A 16,591-nucleotide genomic window follows, 5' to 3' on the forward strand; every position below is an offset into this window, starting at 1 on the left:
AAGAGTTCTTCTCCTGGTATTGGGGTGACCAGCAATGGTGGGGAGGACATGTATTCTTTCAGGCTTTCCAGTGCTTGGTCGCATTCTTCGTCCTATTCGAACTTGGCTTTTAAAGCTTGAAAGAATGGTCGTAGTCTGTCTGACGATCGGCTGATGAATCGGTTGAGTGCAGCCGCCATGCCGGTGAGATGCTGCACTTCTTTTACCGAGTTTGGTCTCTCCAAGTTCTGGATTGCTTTGATCTGAGAGGGGTCTGCTTCTATTCCTCGGTTGGTCACAAGGAAGCCTAGGAATTTGCCAGATCCTACTCCGAATGCACACTTGGATGCATTGAGGTGCAACTTGTGCTTTTTTAGGATTTCAAACATCTCTCCTAGGTCCTTAAGATGATTATTTTCATCCTTACTTTTGACCACCATGTCGTCGATGTAAGCCTCCATCGTTCTTCCTAACAATGGTTCAAACATCTTGGTGACCATTCGTTGGAATGTTGACCCTGTGTTTTTCAAGCCAAAGGGCATGACCTTGTAACAGTATAGTCCTCTCGGAGTTGTAAAGGATGTGACCTCCTGGTCTGGTTCATGCATGGCGATCTGGTGGTAGCCTCTATATGCATCCAGAAAGCTAAGTCGGTTGTGCCCCGCCGTTAGGTCTACCAGTTGATCTATCCGTGGTAGAGGAAAGCTGTCTTTTGGGCACGCCTTGTTGACCGTTTTGTAGTCGACGCAGACACGCCATTTGCCATTCTTCTTTGGCACTACGACCATGTTGGAGATCCATTTCGGGTAGTGCACCTCTCTAATTGCTCCTGCCTTCAGCAGGTTACCTACTTCTTCCGCCACTATTTCGGCATGGTGAAGTGCCGATCTGCGAGTGCGCTGAATGACTGGTCTGGCGGATGGGTGGACATTGAGTTGGTGACAGATGAAGTTTGGATCAATGCCTGGCATGTCATAGGGTGTCCAGGCGAACACTTCGATGTTAGAGGTTAGGAATTCCAAGACCTCTAATCTCTCAGTGCTGGACAACGACGAATCGAGCAAAAAGAACTTATCTGGGTTCTTTTCATCTATTTTTACCTCTAACAAGTCCTCCACTGCTTTCTAATCTGCCGCTTTGCCGACATCTGCGAATAGCTCATTACTTCCAGGTTTTTCCACCGAATAAATGTATCCTTTGGCAGCGCGGCTGCCATTCACCGTGACGAAGCATTGCTTTGACATGATCTAATCTCCATAGACTTCTTCAATTACACCGGTGTCGTTGGGGAACCGCATTACTTGGTGGTAGGATGACGCCACCGATCGCATGGCATGCAGCCATGTTCTGCCCAAGATGATGTTGTAAGTGGAGGGGACCTTCAATAGCCAGAACTCCACTTGTTTCGTCACGCTTCCTGCTCTAACTGGAAGAATTATTTTGCCGACGAGCCATTTTGGCATGGAGTTGAATCCAATTAGGGGAGATACAGCAAGCGCCAAGTCTTTGTCTTGTAGCTTCAGTTGTTTAAATGTTTCGTAGTACACGATTTCAGATGAACTTCCCTGGTCAATCAGAATCCGCTTGACGTCAAAATCCTTGACTCGGAGAGTGACGACCAGGGCATCATTGTGAGGGCAATATATCCGTTTTAAGTCTTTATCCGAAAAAGACATGACGTTTGTTGCCTCTGTCTTCCCCTTCTTGGTGGCAGGTTGGGCACTTTGCACCTCTCTTAAGTGTTCAGCCTTTTTGATTGATCCTTTGAGCTCGCATACACGCTCTGGTTCAAAAACTCCATGTATTACATTGATAATGCCTTGAGGCGGGGCGTCGATTGGCATCCCATTGGGGTTATTATGGTCCTGGGGGGCTGGCTGCGTCCCTCCTTCAATGTATCTATCTAAGTGACCTGCCGCTACCAACACCTCCAGGTGTTGTCTCAATGGTGTGCAATTCTCAGTGCGGTGCCCCTTTTCTTTATGGAAGGTGCACCGTGATCTTTCGTCGTAGTCTTTCTGTGCTTCTCCCAGCTTAGCTGGCCACTTGACGGAAGACTCATCTCTTATTTCACTCAGAATCCGATATATCGGTTTCTTGAACACCGTGGTTATGGCAGTGCGGATTCTCAACCATTTTTTATCCGGGTCTTCTCCGTTATCTCGTCTGCTACGTCCGTTTCTATTACTTCGATCTACCGTGTTGACCTTTGCTGAGGTCTTCTTTTCTGGTACTGTGGGCGCCCCAGATTTTGCTTTGGCGCGTGTGCCATCCTCTTCTACCCTGATGTGCTGATGCACTCTTTCCATCAAGGCTTCCATGGTGAGAGGTGGCGTCATGGTGATCGAGTCCCTTAGTCTGTTCCCGACTGGAAGACCTCTTTTATACTGTGCAATGGTGAGATTGGTGGGGCAGTCCCCAATCTGATTAAATGTCTCCCAATAGTGACTATTGTAGGATCTTAGGGTCTCTTTATCGCCCATGTCAATGGAGAGCAATTGATCAATTTCTACCGGGGTTTTAGTGTTCATTCGGAACCTTGTTACGAACGCCTCTGCCAATTGCGCCCAAGAGGCTATGCTGCCCTCTGGAAGTTTCTCGAACCAAGTCAAGCCTAAGTCGCCAAGGCTAAATGGGAAGAGTATGCACATTAGGGCCTCGTTTCGCCTGTATACAACCATGACTTGGCGAAAGTGGCTCAAGTGTGAGTAGGGGTCCGTCTTCCCTTCATATGTAGTGAATTTGGGCTGAAGGAAGCCTGATGGTAAGGGCACGTTTTCAATCGCCGAAACAAACGGTGAAGTCTGCAGCCTTGCTAATGCCTTATCCGTTGGTTCGTAGGCAGGGCGCGGTATTGGAATTCCAACCTCGACGCTTCCATGCGTCTGAGGAGCCAACCGCTGTAAGGTAGAAACTTTGTGTGGATCCCGTGCCCTGGCATCCTCCTTGCATCGTGCTTTTTCTTCGAGCACGGTTCGTAAGTCGGATGATCTGGGTAACTCCGTCTGTCTAGATCTGGTTTGGTGTGTATGTGAGGGCCAATACGTGCTTCCTTCAGTATATGATCTTTCAGATCTCGTCCTCTCAGACCTGGAGTGACGAGTTCTGGAAGACCTGGATTGAGTATCGCCTGTCCTGAGGCTTTTACTCTCTCCTTGCGAGGGTGTGGTATTCCTACTACGATTTTCTGAATGGCGAGGGGGCGTCTTGTTTTTGCGCCCCTCTCCTGTCGCCACTTCTTTTCTCTTCATCTGGCGCTTTAAGGCCTTCATGTCTACCGCCATCTTCCTTATTAATTCATCTTGCTCCTTCACGCGATCTTCCAGAGCTTGAGGATCAATCCTCCGTCTTTGCCTGTCAGGACTTTGCGAGTGAGATTGACGGGGGCTGTGAGCCCTTCTTCCCCTAGTATCTCTCCTAGGGTTATGTCGTTGGGGCTCCAAATCTGCCATGGGAGGGATAGAAGGCAATCCTTCACGCCTTGTTCCCCCATCTGGGGTTTGCCTGTCGATGGCGGAATATGGCAATTCTTCAATGTACGCCATTGTTTCTAAAGAGGAGAAGCTTTAGTCAAGAGGTTTTGTTCTGTCTGTAATTCCCACAGACGGTGCCAATTGTACGGGAAAGAAATAAACCTTCTCATATAATCCTGTTGACCAAGTCTACTCTCCTCCGTACGTCGTCGCTTTATCACCTGAAAACACAAACGTGAGCTAGCCGGCGGGTGTGTGCCGGAAACCTCTCCGATTCCTAAGTCAGTAAGCTTGACAAATAGACAAAAGCTCTGTGTATTCAAAAAACAAAGTTGTGTGTTACCTCTCCAAAGGTGATGTTTGTGAGCTTTTATAGGTTTCGTGTGGCACAATCCTAATAGGACTTCTACTCCTCCATGCAGAGTCCTCCTAGGATTCATACTCCTGAGAGATAATGCTTATCCTTTAACACCCCCCTCACTGCTTAAACCAAGTGAGATGGTTTTTACCATGGCCGAATTCCAACATGACCGAAGTAATCATGGCTATGCTGAGCCTCAGAGTAGGCCGATCTATAATTAGTTCGGTTCTTACTTGTACTCCTCCTTATCTCGGTGTTCTCATGTACAAACCATGGTGTGTTTAGACCGAGCTACCAAGTAGTAAGGTTCTGACCGTTCTAACCACAATACGCCATGACCGGACTAACTCATCGACCGGCCTAACTCCAAGTCGCTTCCGGGCTGGAGTAACTTTACATTTCTCTCGGGCTGGAGTAATTTTGTACCTCTCTTGGCCTGGAGTAACTTTGCGGCCTTTTTTACTCAGTCCTTCGTATTGTGGGCCATAATGACCCTCTCCCAGCTCGGCCCAATTTTTACAAAAATTACCCTCTCAAGTGATAAAAATATTAGTTTTTTCGTGTTTTTCTTTTTTTCTTTCGCGATCAGTGTCAAATTATTTAATTATATTTGGACATCAACTGCAGAATTATTTCATTATATTCGGATATCAATTGCCAAATTTTTATTTTTTATTTTTTGAAATAAATTTATCAAACTAATCACTTTTATGCATAAGTAAATTTTCGAAATAAATACATAATTTCAAAAAATTACAACTGAAAGCTCATAATCGGCAATACTGATTCAAAAAACGAAAGGAAATTCTTAATTGTGCTTTATAGGCATTTCAATGCTTGTTGTAATTATAGTTCTTCAAAATTTTTAATTTGCAGATTTTAAGTATATACTTTGTGGTTCTTCCATTACGTGATGAAAGTGCGATATTACTAGGGTCAAGCAACCTTCCAGGGCTTTTTGTGGGTTCCTCATCCCTCAGACTGGTTGTTGCCCCTGTTTTCACTCTCATCTTTTCGTTGCCTAATCTTTCCAAAGGAAAAGTCAGGATTATCACAACTGCCGTAAATTAAGTCCACACATTTTCATTTTTTGTTTTAATTATTGGGTGTTTTTTTTTTTGGGGGCCTGTCTAGTATTGCTTTTTGGTTATTCAACGTGGTCTTTGTTTTGACTGTGTTCTTCAATTGGATCTTCACTTTGATCGTTATAACACTGTAACTCTACAAATTTTCAAATCGTACCAGTGTATGGAATGAGAGACAAGTGTGTGGAAGAAGGGTTAAGGGAGTGTGTATACAATAGTTAAGTGAAAGGTATAATTAATACATTTATTGTGTGGATTGAAAAAATTAATTAATAATTAAATTACAAAGTGTGTATATTAAGAAATGATGTGGATTGAGATAGTTAGGTGTGTAGAAACATAATTTCTCGGTGATTTGGGAAGTTGATTAAAAACTGACTTTTTGATTTTTTTGACTTTTTTATCTTTTTGTGTGTAAAAATTATGAGAGGTGATGTGACTTAAAATGGGTTAAAAGCTAACCACTAGCTTTTTACTAACTTCCCAAATTGCCCCTATACTTCCTAATTAATTTATCATTTATCATGTCGAGGGATGTAAGAAAAATTGATAAAATCGAGCCTACTGATAAAAATTGATCGAAATTTTAGTTTTTGAGCTATTTTTCATAAATACGGTCTGTTTTTGTTTTGAAATTTTTTATGTCAACACAAATCGAACCGATCGAATATTATATTTAAATATTTTTATATTATAATTTCTTAAACATTATATGATAAGTTACTTAATATACTTTGTTTTTTAAAAAATTGGGGAGAAAAATATTTATTATGCAATTTTCATATATTTTCTTCATTTATTTTCAATGTAAAATTTTATAATCTACTATAAAACCTTTTAAATTTCATATAAATTTTATTCTACATCAAACTGACAAAACCGAATTGTATCATGGTCTGTATCGATTTCTCAATCATAAAAATCGAAATAATCGATTCGGTGCTAAATATACTCTCAACACCGATCGAACCGAACCATTTACACCCCTAATCATATGTCTTCATGTTTCTCAGTTATCCAACATAATATTTTACCTACCCACCTTCTTTACAAATCACAATATAACTACTGAATAATCAACACGATGAAAAAGCAAATATATGCCTAAAAAAAATCCAACTCGGCATTTATCTAATGGGTTTGTGGGCTTTTTAATAGGGTAATTATATGTCACTGGTGGTTTCAAAAAAGTATTTACATGTTTATAAATAAATATATGATATAATGTTTTAATATTTATAAAATTTATTGTTAATATGTAATAACTTGTTAACACTTGTACTGAATGGATATTTTTAATTTTTAATATTGTAGTTACAAATTTGAGGAAATAATTTGTGATATAATTTGGAAGGGACGGACACGCGATCGGCTCAAGATTAGTGGTTGCCTTGAATTGTTATCTATTGCAAAATGAATATAAAGAGGACCAAGTTGTCCAATATTTAACCTCAAAAGTTAATGAATGCCAATGTATTTTGGCTTAAGCCATAAAGAATAATTTAGGATAATTTTAATATAAGAAAATGTTAACGCTAACATTAAAAAAACACCAACAGTAATTCAATCTTAACACACCTTTTATTCTCTTTATTGGTTTCACAACCAACCCTCTGGAACCAAGCCCCAACCTTTAACTCCCAATTTCAACTCGCAACTCTCTAAACCTTAGCTCGTTATCTCTGCCATTAATCTTATATCACTTTATATATATATATTTTATCTTTACCACCACTATCAACTTCTACCACCTATCACATCTATTATAAATAATTAAATATTATTTAAGATAATTAACAAAATCAAACTGTTGAACCCAAATGAAAATTCACTGTCAATCAATAGTTGAAACCAACTTCAACTAGTTGTGAATTACTTACCAATTGATGAAAAATAACAATGTTGAGAACTACAAAATTGAAAGGGAATAAATTGTGAGGCAACAACACTGAATGAAGGTAATAGTTTTGTGATGGTTGTTGAAATAGAGTCTGGATCCTCTCCAGTCAAACCCTCTAGCCATTTCTCCTATCAAGATCAGGATTTGGCCACGTCAGAAGGGCTAGAGAGGACGGCTCAAATGAAGTTTGATTAAAATTTTTTTTTTTTTGAATTGTTTTTCATTCAACACAGAGCTTCCCTCGCATTCAGCTTCCCTCAAATTCACTTTTTCCCTCTCTCTTCGGAGCTTCGGTGAACAACGATCAGCAGCAAATTGAAGTCAGTGGCGAACATCGACGGTCTATCCCTCTCTCCCTTTGTCTTAATTCGAAGATTTCAACCCTCTGTCTTAATTCGAAGATTTCAGTTGTGATTTCATCCGCCGATGTCTCCTTCTCTTCCTCTGTCTTAATCCGAAGATTTTAGCCGTGAACTAGAGCTCCGATGACCCCGTGAACCAGAGACTTAAGGTAATATGTTTTTTTCATTGTTTTTTTCCCAAATAATCTGCCATTTGCAAAGTTGCTCCCATTTAATCTGATTTTTCCCGCAAACTAGAGTTGCTCCCATTTCATATATATATATATATACACACATATATATAGTCTAATCTATAATGTGGTTCTACAAGATCACTTTATTATTTTCCTATTTTATTATTTTTCGTGTTCTACAAGAACTGGGTTTAGTTCATTATAATAGTTATGTAAGCCTAAAGGCAAAGATAGTTCATTGTTTTTTAAAGGCAAAGATAGTTCATTATTTTTTCAATTAAAAGTTCAAACTTCTATCTTTGAGAGTTATTTCTAATGCATCGAACCAGGACGAGAGGCCCATGACTTAAGGATACCTGGTCTTTGAACGGGCATCCAAGTGTTGATGTTTTTCGTCCTCAATGTTTTTCTTAACCTAAAATACATTGAGAAAATTTAAGTTGAATGAGAGCAAATTGTGGCATTTAAATATTAACCAATCACATAAAGAGAATTTCTTCTTAGCAGATTGGAATGTCAGACATAGTGAGACAAAACCTATATCCTCCTAGCATTAAGTCCATCTCTTTCTGCTAAAATGCATGATTATGACTTACCGATAAAACTGGTTACCTAAAAGATTTATTACTTCATTATTTTATGGGGTTTGATCTACTATGACAAAGATGCATATTTTATTGTAAGCATTAGATGACTAATATATATCATAATAGCACACTATCAAACACACCTCAGAGCACACACATAAAGAGCTTGATGATTGGTTAGAGGTCCATGAACATAATTAATGGTTTACCAGAAGGCATTGGCTCCACATTGTAAAATGAAATAAAAAAACTTTAATTTTATATAAAAAAAAATAAACATTAAAGTGACCTATTCAAGTGCCCAGACCAGAGAACATAGTGATTGAGCTAACAAAACCTCTAAAACCAAACTGATTTTACTTAGCAGAAGAAGGGAATATTATAAGAAGAACAAGTTTACAAAACAAATTATTTCTAGAAGTTTGGTTTGTAACAAGGAGGGATTTCGGAATGTTGACAAGTGAGACTCATTGACAAAAACCCTTAGAGGTGAAACTAGGACTGGTTATGAGGCCCGATTTTTTGTTAAATTGGATGTCAATAGTGGGAAATTTGTTGTGATTGATTTCAAAGAAAAACACAACCATGAACTTGTATCTCTTAATTGTGCCCATATGTTGCCATTGCAAAGAAAGATACCAGCTACCCAAGCAATTGAGTTAGACTTAGCCTCAAAGTGTGGTCTTCGTTTAGGGCAGTCTTTTGAACTCATGGATAGGGAAGCTGGTGGGAGATAGTCTTTTGGGTTTATGAAATTAGATCAAAAAAATTACTTGAGAACCAAAAGGCAAAGGCAAAAAAGTTTAGCGTATAGGGAAGTAGGTAATGTGTTGCAATACTTTCAACAATTTTTTTTGAAGAATCCATCTTTTTTTTATGCTTTCCAATTAGACAATGAGGAGCAAATAAAGAATATGTTTTGGGCCGATGCACAAATGACCATGGATTATGCCCAATTTGACAATGTAGTTACATTTGATACTACCTACTGTAGACACCCCATTTTTGACCGTCCTCAAGACTTGGACGTCACCGTTTGAGCACTCGGTGATTATCTATGTTTGTGTTCGTTTGGAGTTCCCGGAGGTCTCGGCTCGCGCGCCTTGCCTCAGGATCCCCGAACTCGACCGTTTAGTGTCTGGTTTTGCACCAAACACTTGCATCTTGCCTTGGAAGGGCAGGGTAGGGCTTGTAGACCATCCCCACCCATCACCGGCAGTGGCTAGATGCCACCGGCTGGTTTTTGCTGCCACCGGCAATATAGTTTGCCGGCCGGCACTCTTTGTTGCCGGTCAGCACTATTTGTTGCCGACCGGCACTCTTTTTGGCCAAGATGGCATTTTTTGCCGGCCGATTGCTGTTCATCTGCTTTTGCAGATATTTTTAGACAGCTGTATTGCTTTTGCTCCCCTCCATACACGTGTATGGAGGGATCTCCCTCTTGCAAAGCTTGTCTTGTAAGCTTTACAAGAGGCATATAGAGAAAAAAGCTCTCTCTAAGGGAAAGGAGAGGCTTTTAGACATTTTTTAGGAGAGAAGACAGAGGAGAGCTCTGGTTTTTTTTAGGGTTAGGGTTAGATACACTCACCTATCTCTCTTTTCCTTTCATTTTGCACACTAGGTGTTTTGTGTCTCACTATTGCACACAAACACCTAGTGTTTCACCTTCCTCTTGGAGCTGAGGTTCTAAGGGCTTGTTCTTGAGTTTCTTGACTGGTTTGGGGCCAAAGGAGGCCATTGGAGCATCTTTGTTGAAGAAGGCATCAAGGGTAAGATTCTAGTCCCTTTTTTCCCCATTCTTGCATCAATTTTCTACTAGTCTTAGAGCTGTTTTTGTGATTATTGTATAACATAAAAAAGTTCTATTTTTAGGCCCTCTTTATTGTTTATTAAGAGTGTTTTGTTGTTTGAGGGTTGTTGACCACCCTTAGGCCTCAAAAGGCCTCATTTTGAGCTATTTTGTGCTGGCTCCGGGATTTTGGTGTTGAGGTCTCTTCACCACTGAAATCTTGAGGGATTTCAGTGGTGAAGATGATGCTTTGAAGTCCTAAGAAGGAGAGGGCCACCCCCTCTCCTTGTTGTCCTTGAAAAGGGCATATTTTGGCCTCCTAAGGAAGCCTATGTTTGAGTGTGTGTTGAGCATGTTTGGTTTGTTTTTCATGCTTATATATCCATAATATAACATGATTTCAAGTTGGTTTTGGAACTTCATGCATGCTTAGCATAGTTGCCATGTAATGCCTTATTTGTGCCTTAACATGTTCTAGGTTGTTAGCCTTTGTTGAAGCATGCTTTAGGCTTAGTCTTGTGAAGATTTTGTGCATATCTTGCCATGTTTTAGCTCTGTCCATAGTCGTTTGGGTTGATCTTTACATGCTTGATATAGCTCCTTTGTATTTAGGCTTGTTGGCCTTGAGCATGTGCATGTGTAGCATGCCATCCTTGCATTGTTTTGGTGATTTGGGATCATTCTACATGCCATTTCAGTCCCATTTCCATGCTTATTTGATTGCCTTGCATGCCTCTTTAATGCTTTGAAAGCATGTATTGCAATGCTCCATGTTTTAGCCATGGTGTATGCCTTTGTATTTGGGCCATTTAGATGCCATCTAAGTAGTCCTTTAGCTTTGTTTTAACATGCTAGACCTCTGATCTTGGTCCCTCTTTGCATGCCTTGTTTGGTCTTGTTAAGTGTAGTTCATTGCCTCGTTGATTTGCTTTGAACACTTAGGCCATTTGTTGCATGCTTCACTTGATTTATAACTTGATTTGGCATCATTTTATAATATGATTTTAGGGCTCATGTCGCATGCTAATTGTCCATGTTTGTCCCTTTCAAGTGTGCTTGAATGTTGCTTGATTTATGCCCAAGTGTAGGCCTTCCATCATGTGTATGCGTGCATGTGTTTTGGCTTCTTGTTTCGGTCATCTTGGCCACTGTTTTAGGCCTTATTAGAGTTGCCTAATTCATGTATAAGACCATCTTGCCATCCATTTGCATTGCCACATGCATGTTTGCATGATTGCATGAGTTCATTACCATGCCATGTTGCATTCCTAGCTTGTATGCCTAGGTTGCATTGCATCTTGCATGCATTCCTTGTTCCTTGAATGGGTGATAGGGATTGGGAGTTTTGTTTGATTGGTTTGCATGCATTTGAAACCAAAATTGCATACTTGGTTCCTTGGGCCATCATGCATCGAAATGTGTGATTGGTGGTCCGAGGACCGAGGCACATGTCCCTTTGAGTCATCACAATGATAAGAGACATGATTGGTGCATACATGCCTTGAATTGTGTTGCCATGCTTTGTTTTGCCCTCTGTTGCTGTGAGTTGCAGGTTCTGCAGGAATACTCTGCCGACCGGCAGTGTAATGTGCCGACCAGCACATTTTTCTCTGCCGACAGACCCTATTTTGTGCCGGTGACTACACCACACTGCCGGTGGCAATTCTACTCAGCCGGTGGCACTCCTCAGTGTCCAAGGAAGCAGTCCTGAGGTTTTGGTAGTCTTCAGAGGAGCAGAGGAAAGAAAACAGAGGCAGCCTATGCATGGCGGCGCATTTCCCGAGGCGATTTACCTGTTTTCCTAGATTATTTAATTTGTTAATTAAATTAGTTAATTTGTAATATTAATTAGCTTGTGTAGTTAATTAATTTGTAATATTTATTCGGTCCCTCCGAGTGAGGGCAAATCTGTAATAAGTGTGCGTGAGTGTGTGTATGTCTTCCAACCTCACGTCTTTCTTCCCTTTTATTTACCTGCTTACGATGGTAGATTAGGGCACGTTTGATTCAGCATACCTTATGCTATGCATGTGTGCATCCATGCATTTGTATTGCATGCATTAGGCTCGGTACATCATGCTAACTGCATCAATACTCCAATTTTCAAACTGAATACGTGGTAATTGTGCATTTTCACATGACATGTTTAGGATAGCCGAGCCTATTCTAGCAACATTTTGTATGCGATGCATTAGGCACTTCACATGGACTTGGATCATGCATGTTTGCTAACAAGTTCTTTGTTTTGGCACGGAGTACTATGTAAGTATTTCCGCTTTAGCATATCACATGAGTGTGAATATTGCCATGACAGCATGCTTAACATGTGGCTAGATGCTTATGTGTTAAACTGTTTCGAATGCCTGTGGGTGAAGGTTGGATTGTTTGAGTTGGAAAGACTCGTTGAAATCCGCATTTTAGCCTACTTGCGAGTAGCAAATTCCAAAGTATTTTTAAACCGAACGGATATGCAATGTTTATTTCCAAATTAGGCAATCTAGTCTATACTTGTTTGCTGTGTGCATAACATAGTAATTCTAGGCTAATAATTGGAATAAGAACACGTAAAGTTTTCAAAAATAGATATCACGGTTAGTAGAGGCCGGTCTTCGGACCGGGCGAAAGGGGGTGCTCATAGCTGACCTTCCCCGATCGTACCCAAGCTCCCGAGCCGAGACAACTCCGGTGATGACGGACATGTGGCCTTCAGCACCGAGTCAGGGTTTCCTAAATTTCCCCATTTTAAAAATATTTAGGTGGCGACTCTGTATCTGGCAAAGCTGTCCATGTTTGGCACTACTTTTTCAAAAAAAATCTGTTTCTCAAAACGATTTGCCAGATTTGGACTCTTTGGTTCAGATTAAGAACCGTGACACAAATCGAGTCCGAACTGTAGCGTGAGGCCCACGCGGGCGCTGTTACACCTACAAGTTAAATAAATAGCATAAGCCATTTGCATCTTTTGTGGGATTTAATCATTATAGAGAAACAGTTGTTTTTTGTGCTGCTTTGTTGTATGATGAGACTGCCAAAACATTTGTATGGTTATTTCAAACTTTTTTAGAGGCTATGTCAAAGAATGCACCAAAAACTTTGTTTACCGATCAAGATGCTGCAATGGCTAAGGCCATATCCATTGCCATGCCTGACACAAGTCACCGTTTGTGCACTTGACATTTGATGCAAAATGCATTAAGGCATGGTAATTGTTTCTTTCAAGATAAGGGGGTGAAAGGTGTATTAAATAGATTCATGTTTGATATTGAGGATGAAAATGAATGGAAAATGAAGTGGGGGGAAATGCTTGATACATATGATGCTCATGATAATCATTGGTTGAAGTTGACTTTTAGGGTGAAGGAAAAATGGGGTTGGCCATATATTAGATCAACATGGGCTACGGGCATGAGTACAACACAGCTTAATGAATCTTTTAATTTGTTTTTGAAGGATTACATTCGTTCTGATTTTAATTTAAATAAATTTTTCATGCATTTTGAAAGGGTACTTTGTGAGAAGCGGTATAAGGAGTTAGAAACTGGATATGCTTTATGCCAAAGGTTGTCAAGGCTGAGAGCACCATTCATAATGTTAAGTCAAATGGGTAATGTGTACACTAAAAATATTTTTGAGGAGTTTCAAGATGAGTATTTTCTTTCTGTTGAATCAAACATACCAGCAATTGAATAAGTTGATGGTTATAGCTTATACACAATTGTTGTTGCTATTGGAAAAAATGCAAGGAAAGTGAAGATGGAGATGGATGGCTCTTTGGCTTGTAGTTGTTCAAAGTTTGAAAGGAAAAGGATTTTGTGCAGTCACTATTTGAAGGTTATGAGAGAAATATTGAAGCTAAAAGAGATTCTTTTACAATACATTATGAGGAGGTGGAGCAAACAAGTAAGAGCAGAAGCTGTGACGAACAAGTTGGGGAATGAGATTCAAGTAGATGTCAAATTCAAACAAGCCTCATGATATAAGACATTGATGATTGCATTTAAATCAATAGCATGTAGAGCTGCTGAAACTAAGAAAACTTATGATTTTTGTTGTTCACAAGTTGCTGCATTAGGTGCACATGTTGAAAGCAAGATAAATGCACATTTTTTTACCAAAAAAGAAGTAAGTATTGATGATCAACCTCAAACCTTGGAAGTGGATTCTGAAGACAACAATCATGTTGTGCAAATTCCAACAGGATTGAAGAAAAAACATCCAACTAGTAAGGGCAAAAGGAGGATAAAAGGTCCATGTGAGCTGGCATTGCAAGCAAGCTTTAAAAAGAAATCCCGTGCACGATTTGTGAGCTCTTCAAAACTTGTTGCTGCTCTAACAATGAGACCTTCTCCATTATCTGTTGGAGGAGATGTAAGTATTCATGAAAATGTTACTCCTCTTCATCCTCCTCTTGCTCACCCTCTTCCTCCTCATTTCTTTGCCATGGGTGGTACAATTACTCCTCTATTAATATATCCCATATATAATGTGAGACATATTTTGTCAATTACTTTTTGTTTTTGTGTTTTGTCAATTAATTTTTCATTTGCATTTTGTTATGAACCCTAATATAATATGAATGAATTGTAGGTAAACAATTTGGCATATTGTGCTCAACCAACATATATGACACTACTTCAAGGTAGGTATGACATTAGGTTTCAAGATTCTGAAGGCTCAAATACAGGTTCTCGACCAACAAATAATTAGCTGCTGTGTACTGAGGTACTTTTGATGCTGATTTGGTATTGTTTTTGCTGAATTATGTGCTGAAGTTAATGTTGCTTGTTGCTGCAATAATTTTGTGCTGCTGAAATATTGTTTTGGTGCTGAATTTGTGCGCTAAAATGCTGTTTTGGTGCTGAATTTGTGCTATTGAAATGCTGTTTTTGGTGCTAAATTTGTGCTATTGAGTTGCTGTATTTTGGTTATTTTTTGTTCTGAAATACTATTATGTTGTGCTGCTGAAATACAGTTTTGGTGCTGATTTTGTGCTGCTGAAATGTTGTTTTGGTGTTGAATTTGTGCTGCTAAAATACTATTTTGGTGCTGAATTTTTACTGTTTTTCAAATTTATTTATTTATTTATTTTTTTCAGGGTTTGGATGGCTACGAAGAGGTGAAAGGCGCTTCAAATTTCATGCATAGGAGATGCCTTTGATGTACAACAGCAACACACCATCTATTATGCATCTATTATGTTTTTGTAGTGAAGCTTCACAGCAGCAACATAACATCTATTATGCCTCTGATGTACAACAACAACACAGAATTGTCCTACTGGCTTATAATGCATCTATTATATTTTTGTAGTGAAGCTTCACAACAATAGAAAAGTTTATTGTTTGCTATAGTTAGAATTAATTGAGATGAGATTTGAAGAATGATGAAACTGATCTATCTTTTTTGTCTATGACTATTATGAATGAATTTTAACTAGCAGAATGTGAAGTTAATTGGGTTGAAACCTAGTTCTTTGGAGTTCAATTTAGTTGCATGCTATTTAACATTGATGTTGTATCACACTTTTTGAAGTATTTAACATGGCAGCATCACACGTTTTGAAGTATTTAACATTGTTGTTGCATGGTTTTGAAAAATACTCAAAAAATAATAAAGTTTTTACATATCTACACTATATGTGCAAATATCTATACGAGTGGAATTAAGAAAAATAAATGGATTGAATAACTTGATATGTACACACTTTTCTGAAATTTGTTTTTTACTGTCATCTTATTGGAATTATAAGGGTTTGTTTTTGTTTTGTTTGGAATTACAAGGTCACAAGCAGGTCGCTTTGCACAACCCTTAAACAAATAAATCATTCAGTGTGCAGTGCAATTCTTCTTATTTGAGGCAAGGTCACAAGCCATTACATTCAACTCTTAAACAAATAAATCATTACCACTTCATCAAACAAAAAGCCATTGCATTCATTACCACTTCAACAAAATGGTAGTGGTCCACCATACATTACATACACATTCAACCTATAATACAAGTCATACTCATTCTACCTTACATTACGTACACTATTTCAAATACACTAGAATAACAACTACCACCACCAACATAACAATGAAAACAAAGGCGTAATTCAATTTATCACCAACTTTTTCAATCACCATTGCCAAGTCTATATATTGTTTCCTATTCTTCATAGTCATGTCTTTGAGCTCCTTATTCAAGATAATTACTTCTCTAAGAGTGAACAAGACTTCCATGCATTCTTCAAGAATATCATTCTTGACCACCTTCAAATTATGCTGCATATGTGGAGGGTTCCACCACTCAAAGAACTTACAACCACTCGGTGAATAGAGGCATACAAAATATAAGCAATTTGGAATATCCGTTGACTGAAAAATCTTGACCATAGCTTTGTTGCCACATCGACAATTGCGGTTGTCGAATCTAACTTCATGAATGCTACCTATACTTGCATTTGTGCTTGACATTGACATTGACATTGACCTACAAAAAAAATATCAAATAGCAAAGCACATCAAGACATCTCTCAGAAAAATTTGTTTACAATTTGGCTTATCTTTAGTTTAGACACTAATCAGAAAGCATAATATTTGTCTCATGAAATAATCTGTTAAAACAAAGGCACAAGTAAAATAGGATACAAGGCAGACAAGGCAATGCACTCAAAATAATTCATAACATTCTGATATTATATACAATACAAACACCGTTAAAAGCTCTAATAATATTCAATGCACAATATACACATTTATTTAAACTTAATAATATATAATAAATAAAAAAAACCCAACTGCAAACTCCACAAAAACAGAGAAAACCCGATTAACCTAATGAATTCCCAATCTCTCACTTGGCCTAATTTTGAATCATAATACTGGATCATTGATGTTA

Source organism: Camellia sinensis, chromosome 4, assembly GCF_055761805.1.
Source record: "Camellia sinensis isolate YWXY chromosome 4, ASM5576180v1, whole genome shotgun sequence".
Taxonomy (NCBI): Eukaryota; Viridiplantae; Streptophyta; class Magnoliopsida; order Ericales; family Theaceae; genus Camellia; species Camellia sinensis.